At 37.9% G+C, this 24,093-nt stretch overlaps 1 protein-coding gene across 1 annotated transcript in view; it reads left to right on the forward strand.

The window, feature by feature from the left end:
- Positions 1 to 24,093, forward strand: part of NHERF2 (NHERF family PDZ scaffold protein 2) — a 222,582-nt gene that overhangs the window by 10,002 nt on the left and 188,487 nt on the right. The gene's annotated exons all lie outside the window — the stretch shown is intronic.

Below are 24,093 nucleotides of genomic sequence, written 5' to 3' on the forward strand. Positions count from 1 at the left end.
ATTTTATTATCAGATATGTAAACTGCCATTCCCTGTGACGTCATTGCTGGATAGAAATAACCTAACCTATGCACAGTTTATTTAAAGGGACATTCTGAAGTAAACAAAATGACATGTTCTAATGAATTACAGCATATAATGCTTGCATCAGAATATCCCTTTAGGTGTACCACATTCCTTCTTTAAAAGGGATATGGTCACATTATCTTTTTTTATTATTATTGTGTACAAACAAACAGAAGCAGTTTTTCAGGGTTTTCCCGTCTCTCTTGCTCAGCTTATTTTGCAACATATGTTTTTTTATTTTTTTATTATTATTTCTTAAACTCTTTCTGGCTTCTGTGCTGTAAATTGCCTTTAAGCATTTTTTGCCTACTGGTTATTGAAATCCTTTGAACTGCGCACTAAGCATAATTGCTTGGGTGAATGTGTTGAGGCATAATTTAAATGGATTTAAATCTCAAAATTGAATTCCACATATAAAGTTGAATTATGTCTATTAAAAAAACAAACAAAAAATGTAATGTACTCATTTATTTTGCTTGTAATTTATAAGGACACAAAAGTTTAAACAGATAATGTTATAATGGGTTAAATTACTATACTTTTTCTTGCAACTATGTGTTTAAAGGTGCATGAACCCCCACATTTTTCTTTCATGGTTCAGACAGAGCATACAATTTTAAACAACTTAACAATTTACTATTATCTTATTTACTGCATTCAATTGTTTTCCTTTGTTGAAAAGCACATGTAGGTAGGCTCAGGAGCCGGGAGGTGGCTGCTGATTGGTAGATGCACATATATGCCTCTCATTGTTGGCTTACAGATGTGTTTAGCTAGCTCCCAGTATTGCATTGCTGCTCCTTCAATAAAGCATACCAAGAGAATGAAGCAAAATTGATAATATACACTAGTGTTCAAAAGTTTGGGGTCACTTAGAAATGTCCTTGTTTTTGAAAAAAAAGCAAATTTTTTTTTTTTTGTCCATTAACCCCTTAATGACCACAGCACTTTTCCATTTTCTGTCCGTTTGGGACCAAGGCTATTTTTACATTTTTGCGGTGTTTGTGTTTAGCTGTAATTTTCATCTTACTCATTTACTGTACCCACACATATTATATACCGTTTTTCTCGCCATTAAATGGACTTTCTAAAGATACCATTATTTTCATCATATCTTATAATTTACTATAAAAAAAATTATAAAATATGAGGAAAAAATTGAAAAAAAACACACTTTTTCTAACTTTGACCCCCAAAATCTGTTACACATCTACAACCACCAAAAAACACCCATGCTAAATAGTTTCTAAATTTTGTCCTGAGTTTAGAAATACCCAATGTTTACATCTTCTTTGCTTTTTTTGTAAGTTATAGGGCCATAAATACAAGTTGCACTTTGCTATTTCCAAACCATTATTTTTCAAAATTAGCGCTAGTTACATTAGAACACTAATATCTTTCAGGAATCTCTGAATATCCATTGACATGTATATAATTTTTTTTAGTAGACATCCCAAAGTATTGATCTAGGCCCATTTTGGTATATTTCATGCCACCATTTCACCGCCAAATGCGATTAAATACAAAAAATCGTTCACTTTTTTACAAATTTTTTCACAAACTTTTGGTTTCTCACTGAAATTATTTACAAACAGCTTGTGCAATTATGGCTTAAATGGTTGTAAATTCTTCTCTGGGATCCCCTTTGTTCAGAAATAGCAGACATATATGGCTTTGGCGTTGCTTTTTAGTAATTAGAAGGCTGCTAAATGCCACTGCGCACTACACGTATATTATGCCCAGCAGTGAAGGGGTTAATTATGGAGCATGTAGGGAGCTTCTAGGGTTAATTTTAGATTTAGTGTAGTGTAGTAGACAACCCCAAGTATTGATCTAGGCCCATTTTGGTATATTTCATGCCACCATTTCACCGCCAAACGCGATCAAATTAAAAAAAACATTAAATTTTTCACAATTTTAGGTTTCTCACTGAAATCATTTACAAACAGCTTGTGCAATTATGGCACAAATGGTTGTAAATGCTTCTCTGGGATCCCCTTTGTTCAGAAATAGCAGACATATATGGCTTTGGCGTTGCTTTTTGGTAATTAGAAGGCCGCCAAATGCCGCTGCATTTCACACGTGTATTATGGCTAGCAGTGAAGGGGTTAATTATGTAGCTTGTAGGGAGCTTGCAGGGTTAATTTTAGCTTTAGTGTAGAGCTCAGCCTCCCACCTGAAACATGAGACCCCCTGATCTCTCCCAAACAGCTCTCTTCCCTCCCCCACCCCCCAATTGTCCCCGCCATCTTAAGTACTGGCAGAAACTCTGCCAGTACTAAAATAAAAGCTATATTTGGGGTTTTTTTTAAATTTTTTAGCATATTTACATATGCTGCTGTGTAGGATCCCCCCTTAGCCCCCAGCCTTACTGATCCCCCACCAAAGAGCTCTCTAACCCTCCCCCTCTGCCTTAATGGGCGCCATCTTGGGTACTGGCAGCTGTCTGCCAGTACCCAGTTTAGTGAATAATGTGCCTTTTTTTTTAAATAAAAACCCTTTTCTGCAGTGTAGCTTCCCCCCCCCCCAAGATCAACCCCCCACCCCTTCCACATCTTTTAGCTGTTATTTACAGCTTTCAAAAAAGTTAATTCAAGTACTTGATTTTTCTGTAGTGTAGCGGTTCCCTCCCGCTCCCGCCCCGTGCACGCGGCCCCCCCCCCGCCCCCCGTGCACGCGCGCGCTCCCGTGCGCGCTCCCGCCCCTCCCGCCCCCCGATCCCGCCCCCCTCCACTCCACTGGGCACATCGATGGCCGCCCACCCGCCTCCCAGACTTGCTCCCACCCACCAACGATACCGGCCACCGATGTCCGGTGCAGAGAGGGCCACAGAGTGGCTCTCTCTGCATCGGATGGCCAAGGGGGGTTATTGCAGGATGCCTCCATATCGAGGCATCACTGCAATAACCGGAAAGCAGCTGGAAGCGAGCAGGATCGCTTCCAGCTGCTTTCCACACCGAGGACGTGCAGGGTACGTTCTCAGGCATTAACTGCCTTTTTTTTGAGGACGTACCCTGCACGTCCTCGGTCGTTAAGGGGTTAAAATAACATCAAATTGATCAGAATTACAGAGTGGACATTGTTAATATTGTAAATGGCTATTTAAGATGGAAACAATTGATTTTAATGGAATATCTACATAGGCGTACAGAGGCCCAATATCAGCAACCAGCTGTCCTGTGTTCCAATGGCACACTGTGCTTGCTAATCCAAGTTTATCATTTAAAAAGGCTAATTGATCATTAGAAAACTCTGCGATTATGTTAGCACAGCTGAAAACTGTTTTACTGATTAAAGAAGCAATAACACTGGTCTTCATTAGACTAGTTGAGTATCTGGAGCATCAGCAGTTGTGGGTTCGATTACAGGCTCAAGATGGCCAGAAACAAAGAACTTTCTTCTGAAACGCGTCAGTCTATTCTTGTTCTGAGAAATGAAGGCTGTTCCATGCGAGAAATTGCCAAGAAACTGAAGATCTCATACAACGCTGTGTACAACTCCCTTCACAGAACAGTGAAAACTGTCTCTAACCCAAATAGGAGGAGTGGGCGGCCCTGGTGCACAACTGAGCAAGAGAACAAATACATTAGAGTGTCTAGTGTGAGAAACAGATGCCTCACAGGTCCTCAAATGGCACCTTTATTAAATAGTACCCGCAAAACACCAGTCTCAACGTCAACAGTGAAGAAGCGACTCCGGGATGCTGGACTTCTAGACAGAGTTGCTAAGACAAAGCCATATCTCAGACTGGCCAATACAAAGAAAAGATTAAGATGGGCAAAATAACACAGACACTTGACAAAGGAGAATTGGAAAAATGTTTTTGGACAGACAAATCTAAATTTTATGTGTTCAGATCATAAAAAGACACAAACCAAATGAGAAGATGTTAGAGGAGATCTTGACGCCATTTGTCAAGCATGGTGGAGGGAATGTGATAGTCTGGAAGTGCTTAGGTTGTGGTAAAGTGGGAGATTAATATAGGGTTAAAGGGACCTTGAAGAAGGAAGGATATCACTCCATGCCATACCCAGTGGATGGCGCTGGATTGGAGTCAATTTCCTCCTACAACAGGACATTGACCCAAACTATGCAAGAACTATTTAGAGAAGGAGCAGTCAGTTGTTATTCTGTCTATAATGGAGGGGTCAGCACAGTCACCAAATCTCAACCCTAGTGAGCTGTTGTGGGAGTAGCTTGACCGTATGATGCGTAAGAAGTGGCCTTCAAGCCAATTCAACTTGTGGGAGGTGCCTCAGGAAGCATGGGGTGAAATCTTTTCAGATTACCTCAACAAATTGACAAATAGATGCCAAAGGTCTGCAAGGCTGTAATTGCTGCACATGGAGAATTATTTGCCGAAAGCAAATTTTGACGGACACAATTATTATTTCACTTAAAATTCATAATTTCTAACCTTGTGAATGACTATAGTTTGTATTCAAACTCATTTCATGTATATTTTCATGGAAAATAAGGAAATGTCTAAGTGACCCCAAACTTTTCAACACCAGTGTAAGTTAAATTGGAAAGTTGTTCAGCATTGTACGATCAATCTGAATCATGAAAGAAAAATGTTGGGTTTCATGTCCCCTTAAAGGGACAGTCTACACCAGAATTGTTATTGTTTTAAAAGATAGATAATCCCTTTTTTACCCATTCCCTAGTTTTGCATAACCAACACAGTTATATTTATATATTTTTTTTTACCTCTGTGATTATCTTGTATCTAAGCCTCTGCAGACTGCCCCTTTATTTCAGTTCTTTTAACAGACTTGCAGTTTAGCCAATCAGTGATGGCTCCCAGGTAACTTCACGTGCATGAGCACAGTGTTATCTATATGAAAAACATGAACTAACACCATCTAGTGGTGAAAAACCTGTTAAAATGCAATCTTAAGAGGCGGCCTTCAAGGTCTAAGAAATTAGCATATGAACCTCCTAGGTTAAGCTTTCAACTAAGAATACCAAGAGAACAAAGAAAAATTGGTGAATTGGAAAATTGTTTAAAATTACATGCCCTATCTGAATCATCAAAGTTTTTTTTGGACTAGACTTTCCCTTTAACCTCTGCAAAGTGGTTAAACACATTGATAAAGTAAGCTCCAAAACAGCAATGCAATACTGGGAGCTAGCTGAACACATCTGACGAGCCAATGTCAAGAGGCATATGTGTATAGTCAGCTGGCTATCATACTGCATTGCTGCTCCTGAGTCTACCTAGGTGTGCTTTTCAACAAAGGATACCAAAAGAACAGAGTACATTTGCTAAAGTAAATTGAAATGTCTCTAAAATCTCGGTCCAAACCGTAAAAGTTTAATTAGTGGATGTAAAACATGGCAGCTGGTTATTAAAGGGATATGAAGCCCAATTTTTTTTCTTTTATGATTCAGATAGAGTTGCAATTTTAAGCAACTTTTTTTAATTTACTCCTATTATAAGTTTTTTTCTTTGTTCTCTTGCTATATTTATTCGGAAAAAAAAACACAACAGGAATGTAAGCTTAGGAGCCGGCCCATTTATAAATACATATAACCTATTCTGCTAGGTGCAGAACAATGAAATGTGAAATATTTACAGTAAAGACTTTATTAAATATGAATATTGCATACATTTTATTTTTCATGTTTTCATCTACTTGACTGCAAAGGGTCCAATACACTGATATGTGTACATGTGTATGTGTGTGTATATATATATATATATATATATATATATACATATACATACATACACTGTATGTGTGTGAAGCATCACATTTCCTCAGTTCTCAAGTATCACGGCCTTATTCGCTGTTTCAGAGATGTAGTAAATGACACGCGGTCCCCAGGTGACGTGGGTCATATAAGGTTTTGTCTAAATGCTGCAAAACATCCTGTGTCATTACAAACATAACTCTGTATGGTTATACAACTCTAGACTAAACCCAAATAGCTAAGGGATTTATTTTATACTCTTGCAGCCCTGCAGTGTGATGCCTGATGGGTAATTTGCCGAGCAGATGCAGAGTTATCCATTTGAATTCAATTAACAAACAAAATGAATGGAAAACAGACCCAATTAACCTCCTCCGAGGCGCAGGATGGAATATTAATAGCAACACATTTAAAAGTATAATTCTGTCACTGTTTCCTCTGAAGATCGACCAGGTCTTCCAATTTATCACAAAACAATTAATTTAGATGAGATCTTTGCAATTATTCTTATTGTATTGTTCAAGAAGGAACTGAACTTTAGAAATAGATTGTAACCTTAGAGCACTGGTTTTCAAACCCATCGTCAAGCCTCCCTAACAGGCCAGATTTTCAGAATTACCTTTGGTGAGACCAGGTGAAATAACCATTTATACTAATTAGCTGATTATTTCACCTGTGCTCCAGTTCAGATATCCTCAAAATCTGTCATGTTAGGGAGACCTGAGTACAGGTGTGAAAGCCAGTGCCTTAGAGCAGGTTTCTTGAAGCTTTTTCCCCCCCAAGACCCAGTGCAATGATAATAAATACCTTTTGCAAACCTACCTTTATGCTTGGTCTGAACATTTCTGAAGTAATAATACAATAATTTAGCTACAATTGCTAGCAAAGTGAGTAAAATGTGTGCATACTTTATTCCTGATTATAGTCAAACTTGAAAGTGTTGTAAAAGGTAATAAAACACACACACACACACACACACTCTCATACAACAACACACACACACACACACACACACACCAAACACTCTCATACAACACACACACACACCAAACACTCTCATACAACAACACACACACACACCAAACACTCTCATACAACAACACACACACACACCAACCACTCTCATACAACAACACACACACACACCAAACACTCTCATACAACAACACACACACACACCAACCACTCTCATACAACAACACACACACACACCAACCACTCTCATACAACAACACACACACACACCAAACACTCTCATACAACAACACACACACACACCAAACACTCTCATACAACAACACACACAGTCACCACACACACTCTAATACACACGTCACACATCCTGATAGATTACACACAGACACCACACACACTGTCATACAACACACACACAGGCACCACACACACTCTACTCCACACACTCTCATACAACAACACACACAGGCACCACACACACTCTACTATAATACACACACCACACATCCTCATAGATTACACAGACACCACACACACTCTACTACACCACACACACTCTACTACAACACACAGACACCACACACACTCTACTACAACACACAGACACCACACACACTCTACTACAACACACAGACACCACACACTCTCATACAAAACACACACACACCACACATCCTCATAGATCACACACAGACACCATATACACTAATACAACACACACACTGTCATACACCACACACTCTCAAACAACACACCACAGCCTTATAGAACACACACAGACACCACACACAGTAATACAACACACACAGACTCTTATATAACACACACACACACTTACCACACACTCTTATACAACACACACACTTACCACACACTCTTATACAACACACACACACACACACTTACCAAACACTCTTATACAACACACACACACACTTACCAAACACACTTATATAACACACACACACTTACCAAACACTCTTATATAACACACACACACTTACCAAACACTCTTATATAACACACACACACTTACCAAACACTCTTATATAACACACACACACTTACCAAACACTCTTATATAACACACACACACTTACCAAACACTCTTATATAACACACACACACTTACCAAACACTCTTATATAACACACACACACTTACCAAACACTCTTATATAACACACACACACTTACCACACACTCTTATACAACACACACACACTTACCAAACACTCTTATACAACACACACACTTACCAAACACACTTATATAACACACACACACTTACCACACACTCTTATACAACACACACACACACTTACCAAACACTCTTATACAACACACACACACACTTACCAAACACTCTTATATAACACACACACACTTACCAAACACACTTATATAACACACACACACTTACCACACACTCTTATACAACACACACACTTACCACACACTCTTATACAACACACACACACACTTACCAAACACTCTTATACAACACACACACACACTTACCAAACACTCTTATACAACACACACACTTACCAAACACACTTATATAACACACACACACTTACCACACACTCTTATACAACACACACACACACTTACCAAACACTCTTATACAACACACACACACACTTACCAAACACTCTTATATAACACACACACACTTACCAAACACACTTATATAACACACACACACTTACCAAACACTCTTATATAACACACACACACTTACCAAACACTCTTATATAACACACACACACTTACCAAACACACTTATATAACACACACACACACTTACCAAACACTCTTATATAACACACACACACTTACCAAACACACTTATATAACACACACACACACTTACCAAACACTCTTATATAACACACACACACACTTACCAAACACACTTATATAACACACACACACTTACCAAACACTCTTATATAACACACACACACTTACCAAACACACTTATATAACACACTCACACACTTACCAAACACTCTTATATAACACACACACACTTACCAAACACACTTATATAACACACACACACTTACCAAACACACTTATATAACACACACACACTTACCAAACACTCTTATATAACACACACACACTTACCAAACACTCTTATATAACACACACACACTTACCAAACACACTTATATAACACACACACACTTACCAAACACACTTATATAACACACACACACTTACCAAACACACTTATATAACACACACACACTTACCAAACACTCTTATATAACACACACACACTTACCAAACACTCTTATATAACACACACACACTTACCAAACACACTTATATAACACACACACACTTACCAAACACACTTATATAACACACACACACTTACCAAACACACTTATATAACACACACACACTTACCAAACACACTTATATAACACACACACACTTACCAAACACTCTTATATAACACACACACACTTACCAAACACACTTATATAACACACACACACTTACCAAACACACTTATATAACACACACACACTTACCAAACACACTTATATAACACACACACTTACCAAACACACTTATATAACACACACACACTTACCAAACACACTTATATAACACACTCACACACTTACCAAACACTCTTATATAACACACACACACTTACCAAACACACTTATATAACACACACACACTTACCAAACACACTTATATAACACACACACACTTACCAAACACACTTATATAACACACACACACTTACCAAACACACTTATATAACACACACACACTTACCAAACACACTTATATAACACACACACTTACCAAACACACTTATATAACACACACACACTTACCAAACACACTTATATAACACACACACACTTACCAAACACACTTATATAACACACACACACTTACCAAACACACTTATATAACACACTCACACTTACCAAACACTCTTATATAACACACACACACTTACCAAACACACTTATATAACACACTCACACACTTACCAAACACTCTTATATAACACACACACACTTACCAAACACACTTATATAACACACACACACTTACCAAACACTCTTATATAACACACACACACTTATATAACACACACACACTTACCAAACACACTTATATAACACACTCACACACTTACCAAACACTCTTATATAACACACACACACTTACCAAACACTCTTATATAACACACACACACTTACCAAACACTCTTATATAACACACACACACTTACCAAACACTCTTATATAACACACACCACACACTCTCCTCCAACACAAACACCCAAGTCGTGACCCAGTAAACATGGTGTTGTGATCCAGTAATGGGTCCCGACCCCTAGTTTGAAGAACCCTGCCTTAGTGTCAGTAAACAGATTGTAACTACAGCTTTTCTACAATCTTCTACTAAATTAACATATCAAGCATAGAGTCTGAACATTATTCAAACGGATTAATTCCTTGTTTGCTGCAATTGTTTTTCAATGGTAAAATTTTACCGACCACTTTTTAAAGAAGTGCACAAAAAAGGAAATGCTTTTAAAGGAAAGTAAAGTTAAAATCCAATTGGTAAGATTCAAATAAAGATGTAATTTTACACAACTTTCCCATTTACTTCTATTATCAAATTGACTTTGTTCTGTTAATATCTTTTGTTGATAAGTAAACCTAGGCAGGTGCAGGAGCAGCGATGCACTGCTATGAGCTAGCTACTGATTGGTTGCTATACACATATGCCTCTTGTCTTTTGTTCACAAGATGTGTTCTGCTAGCTCCCAGTAGTGTACTGCCTCTCCTCATTTTACTCTTCAACAAAAAGAATACCAATAGAACAAAGCAAATATGATAATAGAAGTAGATTGTAAAGTTTACTACTGTATGCTCTAACTGAATCGTGAAAGTTTGATTTTGACTTTACTGTCCCTTTAATTGTTAAACCAGTGTTTCTCCACTCCAGTCCTCATGTACAGACCAGATTTTCATGATATCTTAAAGTGGTGAAATAATCAGCTGATGGGTGAGAGCAGTTTAGTAACCATGGTTACTGATCAGCTGATTATTTCACCTGTGCTCTTCTTCAGATCTCATGAAAATCTGGCCGGTTAGGGGTCCCATGGAATGGGAGTTGAGAAACACTGTGTTAGAGCATTTTATTATGGCACTGCTCTTAGCATATAATTGTGTTTAACCCAAAGCCTTAAACACAAAGGTAAAGTCAGCATTTCACCAAACTTTAAAATTAGAAATAAATTAAAATTTGCACAATGTATTTGAATCATGAAAGTTTAAATTAAGACTGTCATGCCCCTTTAAAGGGATACTACATTTTTGCCACCAATCAGCAAGCACTACTCAGATTCTGAACCAAAAATGGGCTGGCTCCTAAGCTTAGATTCTGGCTTTTCAAATAAAGATAGCAAGAGAATGAAGAAAAATTGATAATGGTAAAGTCGCTTAAAATTGAATCATGAAAGAAAAAAAATTGGGTTTTGTATCCCTTTAAGGCTACTCAGATTGGCTGACAATGTTTAAATAAAAACAACTGTAAAGCCACCTCTTTTTATATTTTACTTTCTCGGTCTCTATCTCTCTATTACTGTCAGTTAAGATCTTGATAAAGCTGCATGACAAATGCAGAAATGAGATGAAGCTCAGAGTAAAGTAATTTGCTGCCTCTTGTTCTCGGCAGTTTATATAATTTGTCTTTTGAATGCACAATAGGAGCAATTTTCTAGGACTTTTAACGCTGCCAAATGAGGCATCTGCGGTGTTAAAATAATATCAGTGAGAAGTTTTTAGGGAGCCTGTGTCACCCAGTGCCTGTCATTGTCACAGTGTCACATTGTTGTTGTCACTGAGGCCTGTGTTTAGGCTAAGATTATCTAACAGTCGTCCTTTTTCTGCGTCACTTTTGGAGACGCGCTCCAGTTTCAGAGATACCTGGCAGACAGGATGCTTTGTTTAGTAACTGACAGATATTTATTTGTAGAATGAATTCGGGTTTCAGAATGTGCTGGTACTTTGTATTTATCAGTAGATGTGATCTAGCTGTTGATTACCGGTGACAGTAAGTCTAAGGCTAGATTTTATCAGCTAGCTGGCCCTTAAAGGTTTACTTAGGGTTACTCAGTTCCCAGTGTTTAACCAGGCAGTCAAGTATTTTGATCTGCTTCTTATGTAAAATATAAATATAATCTGCAGTTAACTGGTTAATATCTGAGGACTACTGTGGACATAAGATCACAGGAGTTTAGGGCTGTTGGTCTGATCTGGGCATATAAATGGCAGGGGCTGATCTGAGAACTGATGTATGCCTATTACTGACAGGTACTTAAGAGTCATGGTACTGATCTTAGGTCTTATGTGGACAGAGTCTGCAGGGCCATGGGTATGACCTAAGTTTTGATGTGGGCATATATCTGGCAGTGGCTGCAGGACAATGGGTCTGATGTGAGTATTTACATACAGTAGCTGCAGGGCCATGGGTTATCTGGGGTCTGATGTGAGCATATACATGATAGGGGCTGCAGGGCCATGAGTCTGGTCTGGGTATATAATAGCAGGGGCTGCAGGGCCATGGGTCTGATTTGGGGTCTAATGTGGTTATATAATAGCAGGTGCTGCAGGACCATGGGTCTGATATATGTGTGTGTGTGACTGTATGCATAACTGATTAGGGCTGAAGCGCCATGGGTGTGATCTGGGGTCTGATGCGGGTATATAACTACAGGGGCTGCAGGACCATGGGTCTGATCTGGGGTCTGATATAACTACAGGGGCTACAGGGCCATGGGCCTGATCTGGGGTCTGATGCGGGTATATAACTAAAGCGGCTGCAGGGCCATGGGTGATTTGGGGTCTGATGTGTGTGTATATAACCAACAGGGGCTGCAGAGCCAATGGTGGCCTGGTGTCTGATGTGGATATATAACTGACAGGGTTTGCAGGGCCATGGGTCTGATGTGGGTATATAACTACGGGGGCTGCAGGGTCATGGGTCTGATGTGGGTATATAACTACAGGGGCTGCAGGGCCACGGGTCTGATGTGGGTATATAATTACAGGGGCTGCAGGGCCAGGGGTCTGATGTGGGTATATAATTACAGGGGCTGCAGAGCCAGAGGTCTGATGTGGGTATATAACTACAGGGGCTGCAGAGCCAGAAGTCTGATGTGGCTATATAACTACAGGGGCTGCAGGGCCAGGGGTCTGATGTGGGTTTATAACTACAGGGGCTGCAGGGCCAGGGGTCTGATGTGGGTATATAACTACAGGGACTGCAGGGCCAGGGGTCTGATGTGGGTATATAACTACAGGGGCTGCAGGGCCAGGGTCTGATGTGGGTATATAACTACAGGGGCTGCATGGAGTTTGAACTGAGGTCTCATGTGAGCATATGACACCTGTTCATGAGTAAGTTTGCTTGGGCGACAATTTGTTACAAGAAGCGTGTGTAAAAAAAAAAAAAGACATCAAGTATTATTTGACGGCATAATATTAAATTACTCTAATGCAGTCACATTTTGTTACTACTGTGCCCATCTAACTGTGTAATTAAATTTGTCAAACGTATTCAGCGCAGATGTTACGCCCACTCCAGACTGGCTATGTACTTGTGCTGAACACAGCCGCTGATTGGTGGCTTCTCACATATGCTGCCCCCTAATTTGCTCATTCATTATGTCCAACTTGGGAGTGGTGAAAGTGCTTAGTCACCACGAAGCAGATTTCAACCTTATGTTCCATTCTATTGGTGGACACTGGCAAGCCTCAGATGTATAAAAACCAAAAATGCCTTACTTTAGCGCTATGTTGTCTTTTGGAAGCTTGTTAGTCTATATCTGGAGGTATCATCTTATGAACTTTCTTGCACCATGAATAATAACCACATGCTTCCTGTTTGAAATTACAGCAATATCAAGAAAAATAAAAGTACAGGTTCTTACATATGTCATTACCATGTTTCTACTCCCATTGGGGAGCTGCCTGCCTTGGCACTGACCATATGACCTTCTCAGGTGTCTAATCTCCATTATAAAGACATAATCAACCATAATAAAAGGATTAGGGCATTCTTCTACCTAGAGGTGTGTTCCAGTATTTTTACTGAAGCTGACCCGACACTGCAGTATGTTATCTTGTATAATGACAGTAATGTGAAGTGGATAAATACAATGCAATTGTGAAAAGCTTAATAAGCTCATATTCTTTGTTTTTATTTGTTGTAATTAATTTGTTAAAAGGACATAAAACCCTTTCTTTTATTTCATGAGTCAAAACCATACAATTTGAAACAATTTTCCATTTTCTTCATTCTCTTGTTGTCCTTTGTTAAAGGAGCACTACTGGGAGTTAGCTGAACACATCTGGTTAACCAATGGCAAGAGGCATATAAGCGTAGGCACCAATCAGCTGCTAGTTCCCAGTAGTGCACTGCTGTTCTTGAGACTACCTAGGTATGCTTTTCAGCAAAGAATACAAAAAGAACAAAACAAATTAGATAATAAAAGTACATGGAAAAGTTGATTAAAAAGTCATGCTATCACCCTCCTGATGAGCAGGGAAGAGAGAGTTTAATTTCCAATTGCTCTCTCTAAATATTGACCTTTTGAAAATACACAAAGTGATAAGATAAAGATTCTTTTGTGTGTGTATATAGAGAAAGATTAGATAATGAGGGCTTATCTCGCTCTCTGTAAGCTCAGCCCATTTGAATGATTTGCATTTTCATTGAGGAAAATAACACAAATGAAGGCAAAATGTGCCAAATAAACTTAAAGGGACACTGAACCCAAATTTTTTCTTTCATGATTCAGATAGAGCATGAAATTTTAAGCAACTTTCTAATTTACTACTATTATCAAAAGTTCTTCATTCTCTTGGTATCTTTATTTGAAATGCCAGAATGTAAGTTTAGATGCCGGCCCATTTTCGGTGAACAACCTGGGTTGTTCTTGCTGATTGGTGGATAAATTCATTCACTAATAAAAAAAAAGTGCTGTCCGGAGTACTGAACAAAAAGAAAGACAAAAACCCCGCTTAGATGCATTCTTTTTCAAATAAAGATAGCAAGAGAATGAAAAAATATTGATAATAGGAGTAAATTAGAAAGTTGCTTAAATTGTATGCTCTATCTAAATCACGAAAGAAAATTTTTGGGTTCAGTGTCTCCCATATATTTTTGGGTTCAGTGTCTCCCATATATTTAATACTGTGCAGTTGGTATAACAACAAATTGGAAATGCATTAAGGGGAAACTAATTTTATAGTACACTAAACTAGTAAAGTACAGTACACGTTCCCTAATTTTCTGTTTTTCATTCCAGGGACATACCCCTTGAAAAACCTCTTGAGTATGTTTATCTTCCTTCTTTTTATGTGGCTAGTTAGAAAAGAACTCTCTTCACTGATCAAACAATAACTGTGTAGCATGTTACCGGGTCATATTATCAGCTTCCTCTGGGATATACTCCATCCTTTCTGGTGGAATTGGAAGAGTGTTCAAGAAATAGAAGCAAAATAAATAATGGAAGTACATTGCAAAGTTTTTCACACTCATTATTAAACATTTGATTGGGGTTTGTTTGAGTTTAATGTCCCTTTTAAATTCAGTCGTTTTTAGGTACGTGTAAGGTAGACATGTGCAGTTTAATAATAACAAAATAAATTAACTCACTGTCCTTGGTTTAGTGGTGTGCTCTGCATTTATTGTACAACCAAACTGAGCCGCTTCTTTCGCCAGATTTGAAGGCCAACTTCCCCACTGAACGCCACTCAGCGGGAGTGGGTTTAAACATAAACCACCTGCAAAGCGAATTATAAAAGCATAACTAACGCTCCAAGATGAAATGGATAGTACGTTAACCCCTAGAAAGATCTTGAGGAGTCACAAATTATCTTAAAATAAACGCTTTATTAGTACAATAGGTTAACTGTGAGTTACTTTTAAAGTTCATTGCTAACCCTACAATTGCGTCATCTGACGCGTTTCGCCTATCACTTTCTCAAAGATGAAAGTGCAACACACTATGATCTGTGCAAATTCAGATCTAAGAGTGTTGCACTTCTGGCTCTGAAAATAGCCAAATGCTGAATCTTCAGAATTTGTTTCCTCATTAAGATAAATGCACGTCTAGTGTAAGGTAAGTGCTTATCACATTTACTATATAGAGATAATGAATGTAGACCAGTGGTTCCAAGAATGTTTGACACAAACTGTGTTGGTTGCATTATCTTTGTGACACATTCTTTAAGTTTAACATAACATATATCCTAAAATAAACTCACTGCTCTGTTGGTTGGCAGTGAAGTGCCCCACAAGAATAATATTTTTTTTAAAAAGTAAAGAAACTTCCATCTTTCACTGTTGCTGAGGTTGGTAGAGATGTGAGTTCATCCCTAAACAAATTTACCAGCTTTATTATTATTATTTTATTATTATTATCGGTTATTTGTAGGGCGCCAACAGATTCCGCAGCGCTATTAACAAAGGAGGAGTACAAAAAAAACAGTTATAGGGATCAAATGGGTAGAGGTCCCTGCCAAGAGTTGCACTGTTGTAGTTGGCTCTTAAGAAGGTGATCTACAAACAGCTGGACTCTTAAGCTTACATGCTAAGGGGGTTCAGGGGATAGCAATGGAGGAAAGGAACTGGTATAATGAAAGGTTAGCGTAGGTTGTATGCATCCCTGAACAGTAGAGTCTTTAGGGAGCATTTGAAGCTTTTAAAACTAGAAGAGAGTCTTGTGGAGCGAGGCAGAGAGTTCCACAAGATGGGAGCCAGTCTGGAGAAGTCCTGTAAACGGAACTGTGATGAGGTGACAAGAGAGGAGGAGAGTAGGAGGTCGTGAGTGAAGGGGACGGGAGGGAGAGTATATGGAGACAAGGTCTGAGATGTAGGGGGGAGCAGTGCAGTTGAGGGCTTTGTATGTCAGAGTGAGAATTTTGTGTTTGATCCTAGAGGCAAGAGGAAGCCAGTAAAGGGATTAGCAGAGAGGTTGACAGATTTGTGTAGCGCACCTCACATTTCTTGGACAATATCTGGGACAGGTTAGTCTGGTGCTGAGTTAGGAAGATCAGGAGTTGTGGTTTATAGGGGGCAGAGTCCGGCACAGATTGGGCTCATTAGGATATCATTAAAAGGACATGAATCATAGATTTTTTTTATTTTTTTTATTTAGACAGAGCATACAATTAAAAAAAATTACTTCTATTATCAAATTTGCTATGTTCTCATGATGTTTTTTGTTAAAGACCATACCTAGGTAGGTAGTGTGCATTTGAGGGGAGCAATACATGGCAGCAGACATGGCCTACATGTATTGCTATTGCAAATGTATAACATTGTGAAAAGAATACTTTCAAAACTGATGCTATATAGTGCGCCAGAAATTTGCACTCTCCTGAACCTACTTACCTGCTTTTGAACAAAGGACACCAAGAGAACAAAGTGAATTTGATAATAAAAGTAAACTGGAAAATTTCTTAAAATTGTATGCCCTATATTAAAGGGATATGAAACGCAAACATTTTCTTATGTGAGTCAGACAGAGCATATAATTTTTAAAAAGTTTCCAATTCACTTCCCATGATATTCTTTGATGAAGAGATACCCAGGTAGGCATCTAGTGCTCTTGCTAATGAATAACATTCTTGCAAAAACTGCTGCCATATAGTGTTCCAGAAAGATACGACGAGAATGAAGAAAAATTCATAACAGAATTAAATTGGAAAGTTGTTTAAAATCTCATGATCTATCTGAATCATGAAAGAACATTTTTGGTTTTCATATCCTTTTAATCATGATGTACATATCAGCTTTGACTAGAATGTCCCTTTTAATGTAACTTTATTTATACACAGTCCCTTTAGTCAGAATCCAATTAACCTATTCACAGTTAGTTAATAATATCAATGTATTTACTGGTTAAAAATGAAAGAGACTTTTGCTTTGAACATATATTTTTGTAATAAACCTTTAACCACTTGGCTTCTATGTAAATTCCCCAATGGGAATCTAAGGGATGGGCTCTTTGCCCAAAATAGAAAACAATACTCATTGTCCCCAGTAAAAAAAAGATAAAAACGTTTCCATAAATAAACCTGGGTGTACGGAATATTATTATCCCCTTGGGATTTGATTTAAGCAAATATTTCTATAAACAAAAAGGAATCAAAAATGTTAAAACAATCTGTATATTTGTCTGCGTTTAGAGAGAATGGAAACAATAGTCCAAGGATGCTTATTTTCAGCAATCAATGTTAAATTCCTTATTTTATTTGTTTTCACTTTTATACACAATTATAACTATTTGTTTAAAAAGAAATAGAAAGGTCAAAAGTGAAATGCGCGTGGGGGCATATTAATTTGGCATAGAAGCATTTTTTTGCAATATATTTCTATTAGCAAAAATGCTTCTTGTAAACGTTATTACTGTTTTTCAGCGGCATACGCACATATGCTGCGAGGGCCTGTGTACCAGTATTTGAACACTTCACCTTCTTGGAAAAAAAGGAATAAAATCCCATATATTTTGGTGGTTACAATGTTATTGCTTGATGCCCAACATAGCTATGTTGAAACAGTTACTATTCCAAAAGCTGTTTGGGCATCAAGCAATAACATTGTAACCACCAAAATATATGGACTTTTATTCCTTTGTCTGCAACTTGCACCAAAGACATTTATTGATTAGTTACATTGTAACGATCACCCTCTGATACGCTTTTTTGGGGATTCAAGTGATAGAGTTATAACTATAAGAATATTTGTGTGATTTGTCTGTTACAATCTTTTAGAATTTAGCGGAATTTGAAGTACTTTTTAACAATATGTTTTGCTTTGTATCTACCTAATTAAATTGATATTAGTGTTTAAGTTAAAGGGACACTAAACCCAAATTTTTTCTTTAATGGTTCAGATGGAGCATGCAATTTAAAGCAACTTTCTAATTTACTCCTATTATCAATTTTCTTTGTTCTCTTGCTATCTTTATTTAAAAAAACAGGAATGTAAAGCTTAGCAGCCGGCCCATTTTTGGTTCAGTACCTGGGTTACGCTGGCTTATTGGTTTGCTAAATGTAGCCACCAATAGACAAGCGTTATCCACGTTGCTGAACCTAAACCGGGCCGGCTCCAGAGCTTACATTACTGCTTTTTAAATAAAGATAGCAAGAGAACAAAGAAAAATTGATACTAGGAGTAAATTTGAAAGTTGCTTAAAATTACATGCTCTATCTGAATCATTAAAGAAAAAATTTGGGTTTAGTATCCCTTTAAGGACAGTGTTCTATTCCTTCTTTTATCTTTTCGACAACACATCCTTACTTATTGTCAAAATTGCATTTTTACTCAAAAACACTGAAGCCATAAACTCCAAATTTTAACTCCTAGTGCTTCAAGCGCCTCTCCCTAATTATTGTACTTTGCACTATTCGAAAAACTATCCAGGAAGAGGATAAAACTAGGAGAGGCATAGGCGTTGCTAAGCCCAGCGCCCCTTACACAAGATCCACTTTTTATAAATTAAGTAGACATGTGCGTTTCATTTAGTTCCGAATCGAAATTTGGACGAATTTGTCAAATTCGGAGCTTTGGATCGATTTGAATTTCCGAATTACCCGAGCATCGAAACTAAACTAACCCGAATGCATTTGTAACAAATAAATCCAAATTAGTTCGGATTTATTCGTTACATTCGAATGGCCATGGACTAATCACAATTAAACTAGTATTGTACAGTATATTAGGTTATATTATTGTGCTAGCTCTGTGCAGGGCACATTATGTAGCTGGTACCTCTGAGGTTGGTACTTAAGGTGGGATGTGCTGTGTATAACACTAGTATTATGTACTGTATATTAGGTTATATTACTCTGCTAGCTCTGTGCATATTATGTAGCTGGTACCTGTGAGGTTGGTACTTAGGTGGGATGTGCTGTGTATTACACTAGTATTATGTACTGTATATTAGGTTATATTACTCTGCTAGCTCTGTGCATATTATGTAGCTGGTACCTGTGAGGTTGGTACTTAGGTGGGATGTGCTGTGTATTACACTAGTATCATGTACTGTATATTAGGTTATATTACTCTGCTAGCTCTGTGCATATTATGTAGCTGGTACCTGTGAGGTTGGTACTTAGGTGGGATGTGCTGTGTATTACACTAGTTTTATGTACTGTATATTAGGTTATATTACTCTGCTAGCTCTGTGCATATTATGTAGCTGGTACCTGTGAGGTTGGTACTTAGGTGGGATGTGCTGTGTATTACACTAGTATTATGTACTGTATATTAGGTTATATACGTCTGCTAGCTCTGTGTATATTGTGTAGCTGGTACCTGTGAGGTTGGTACTTAGGTGGGATGTGCTGTGTATTACACTAGTATTATGTACTGTATATTAGGTTATATACCTCTGCTAGCTCTGTGCATATAGTGTAGCTGGTACCTGTGAGGTTGGTACTTAGGTGGGATGTGCTGTGTATTACACTAGTATTATGTACTGTATATTAGGTTATATACCTCTGCTAGCTCTGTGCATATTGTGTAGCTGGTACCTGTGAGGTTGGTACTTAGGTGGGATGTGCTGTGTATTACACTAGTATTATGTACTGTATATTAGGTTATATACCTCTGCTAGCTCTGTGCATATAGTGTAGCTGGTACCTGTGAGGTTGGTACTTAGGTGGGATGTGCTGTGTATTACACTAGTATTATGTACTGTATATTAGGTTAAATACCTCTGCTAGCTCTGTGCATATTGTGTAGCTGGTACCTGTGAGGTTGGTACTTTGGTGGGATGTGCTGTGTATTACACTAGTATTATGTACTGTATATTAGGTTATATACCTCTGCTAGCTCTGTGCATATTGTGTAGCTGGTACCTGTGAGGTTGGTACTTTGGTGGGATGTGCTGTGTATTACACTAGTATTATGTACTGTATATTAGGTTATATACCTCTGCTAGCTATGTGCATATTGTGTAGCTGGTACCTGTGAGGTTGGTATTTAGGTGGGATGTGCTGTGTATTACACTAGTATTATGTACTGTATATTAGGTTATATACCTCTGCTAGCTCTGTGCATATTGTGTAGCTGGTACCTGTGAGGTTGGTACTTAGGTGGGATGTGCTGTGTTTTGTACTAGTATTATGTACTGTATATTAGGTTATATAACTCTGCTAGCTCTGTGCATATTGTGTAACTGGTACCTGTGAGGTTGGTACTTAGGTGGGATGTGCTGTGTATTACACTAGTATTATGTACTGTATATTAGGTTATATACCTCTGCTAGCTCTATGCATATTGTGTAGCTGGTACCTGTGAGGTTGGTACTTAGGTGGGATGTTCTGTGTATTACACTAGTATTATGTACTGTATATTAGGTTATATACCTCTGCTAGCTCTATGCATATTGTGTAGCTGGTACCTGTGAGGTTGGTACTTAGGTGGGATGTGCTGTGTATTACACTAGTATTATGCACTGTATATTAGGTTATATACCTCTGCTAGCTCTGTGCATATTGTGTAGCTGGTACCTGTGAGGTTGGTACTTAGGTGGCATGTGCTGTGTATTACACTAGTATTATGTACTGTATATTAGGTTATATACCTCTGCTTGCTCTGTGCATATTGTGTAGCTGGTACCTGTGAGGTTGGTACTTAGGTGGGATGTGCTGTGTATTACACTCATATTATGTACTGTATATTAGGTTATATACCTCTGCTAGCTCTGTGCATATTGTGTAGCTGGTACCTGTGAGGTTGGTACTTAGGTGGGATGTGCTGTGTATTACACTAGTATTATGTACTGTATATTAGGTTATATACCTCTGCTAGCTCTGTGCATATTGTGTAGCTGGTACCTGTGAGGTTGGTACTTAGGTGGGATGTTCTGTGTATTACACTATTATTATGTACTGTATATTAGGTTATATACCTCTGCTAGCTCTGTGCATATTGTGTAGCTGGTACCTGTGAGGTTGGTACTTATGTTGATGCAGATGGGTTACATCTAATATACAGTACATAATACTAGTCTAATACACAACACATCCTACCTAACACATACCGAACTTCCGAATTTACTAATCGAATCGAACCGAATACATCCGAATGTATTCAAATCCGAATGAATCCGAAACTAATATATTCAAATGTATCCGAATTCGAATCGATCTGAAAACGAAATTCGAAAAAAAACAAAAGCGGTCCAAAACAAAACAATTTTTTCCGCCGCACACAAGTCTAAAATTAAGTTTTCACTTACACAATACACACCACTACCAGCTCTCTGAGCTTGAATACTGGTGCATGGGCCCTTTAGAGCATATGTGCATATGCAACTGCAAAACAGTAACAACTTTTACTAGAAACATTTTTGCTAATGGAAGTATATTGCAGAAATGCTTCTATTTAACACTCTAATGCACCCACACACATTTCAATTTTGACATTTCTATCCCTTTAAAGGGATAATTTAGTCAAAAATAAACTTCCATGATTCAGACAGAGCATGTAATTTTAAGCAACTTTCTAATTTACTCCTATTATCACTTTTTCTTTGTTCTTTTGGTATCTTTATTTAAAAAAGCTGGAAAGTAAGTCTAGGAGCCGGCCCATATTTGGTTCAGCACCTGGGTAGCGCTTGCTGATTGGATGGCTACATTTAGACACTAATCAGCAAGCGCTATCCATGTTCTGAACCAAAAATAAAATAAAGATATCAAGAGAACGAAGAAAAATTGATAATAGGAGTAAATTAGAAAATTGCTTAAAATTGCATCCTCTATCTGAATCATACAAGTTTATTTTGACTAGACTATCCCTTTAAGTAAAAACATTCAACGTGATACACAAAATAAAGGCATTTACACTAGTAATGTAATGATGACATTTCTTCCGTAATTCACAGGATTTTGTAATTTAAAGGGACATACTTTATTTTTACACTTTGTATGTGTTAGAGCATATTATTATTGCAAGGTTCCTTGCATATAACTATGTGCTTAACTCTTGCAAATATGTTAAATACATATTAAAGTCAGCTCCAGAGCGTCAATGCACTATTACGATCTAGCTGATCATATTTTAGTGAGCCAATGACAAAAGACACGTGTTTAGCCACCAATCACCGGGAGTTCCCAGTAGTGTATTACTGCTCCTGAGCCTATTTAGATATGCTTTTAAACAGGATACCAAGAGAACAAAGCAAATCTATGATAAAAGTAAATTGAAAACTCTCTTAAAATGTTATAAAGAAGCATTTGATAATAAAAATAACTTTTTTTTTCATGTAATTAAACCCTGAACATTGTGTTTGTTTTTTTCACCCACTGTTCCACAGAGCCAGGAATGCATTCCTGGCACTTCAGATTGCTGAACCCCATACATGCTGCACAGTGATTGCTTGATCAGGTGGTCATTTATATCTGTATGATAAGACAAACATATTCAAGTGTTTTTAAGGGGTTTGTTACTGGACTGCAAAACAACTCGAAATGTGCTAAACAAATGACAGTGTTTAATGTATTTTCTTTGCAGATCTTTTGCAGTTCAGTGTGTGATTGTTGTTATATTGTGTCCAATCTCTCCAGTAAGCAGGGGCTTTCTTTTCCTTATTCCACATTAAAGGAACAGTCTACTCCAGAATTTTTATTGTTTAAAAAGATATATACAGGTATACCCCGCTCATACAGCGGGTTAGGGACCGGAGCCCCGCTGTAAAGTGAAAACCGCCTTAAAGTGAAACAAGGCAGTTTTAGCTTTCTTTTCACTTGCCAGTGTGTTTAAAAACTTTAAAACATGTTTGAACTAACATATATTAGGGGTGCAAGAGTGCTACGTGTAGTTTAACACTAGCGCAGCACAATATTCAAGTAGTATTCAATAAATACTGTACCTGTAAAATAGTGACAATTACTGTGGTACAATATGCCAGACTACTACACTGAGACAGATTGCACTGTAATGCCGTAAACAGAGTGAACTGCGCATAACAAAATAGTGCCAGTCACTTTTCTCGTAATCTCATGATGATTACAGCACCGTTTCAAAATCCTTGGAGGTTGAACTTCAGCTCCACAAAGCGCTGTATTAGCAAAGCGCTGTAAAGTGAGGTGCTGTAAAGTGAGGTAAACCTGTAATCCCTTTATTACCTATTCCCCAGTTTTGCATAACCAACACGGTTATATTAATTCACTTTTTACCTCTGTAATTACCTTGTATCTAAGCCTCTGCAGCCTACCCCCTTATCTCAGTTTTTTTAACAGACTTGCATTTTAGCTGACTCATAAATAACTCTACG

Source organism: Bombina bombina, chromosome 11 (genome assembly GCF_027579735.1).
Source record: "Bombina bombina isolate aBomBom1 chromosome 11, aBomBom1.pri, whole genome shotgun sequence".
Lineage (NCBI taxonomy): Eukaryota > Metazoa > Chordata > Amphibia > Anura > Bombinatoridae > Bombina > Bombina bombina.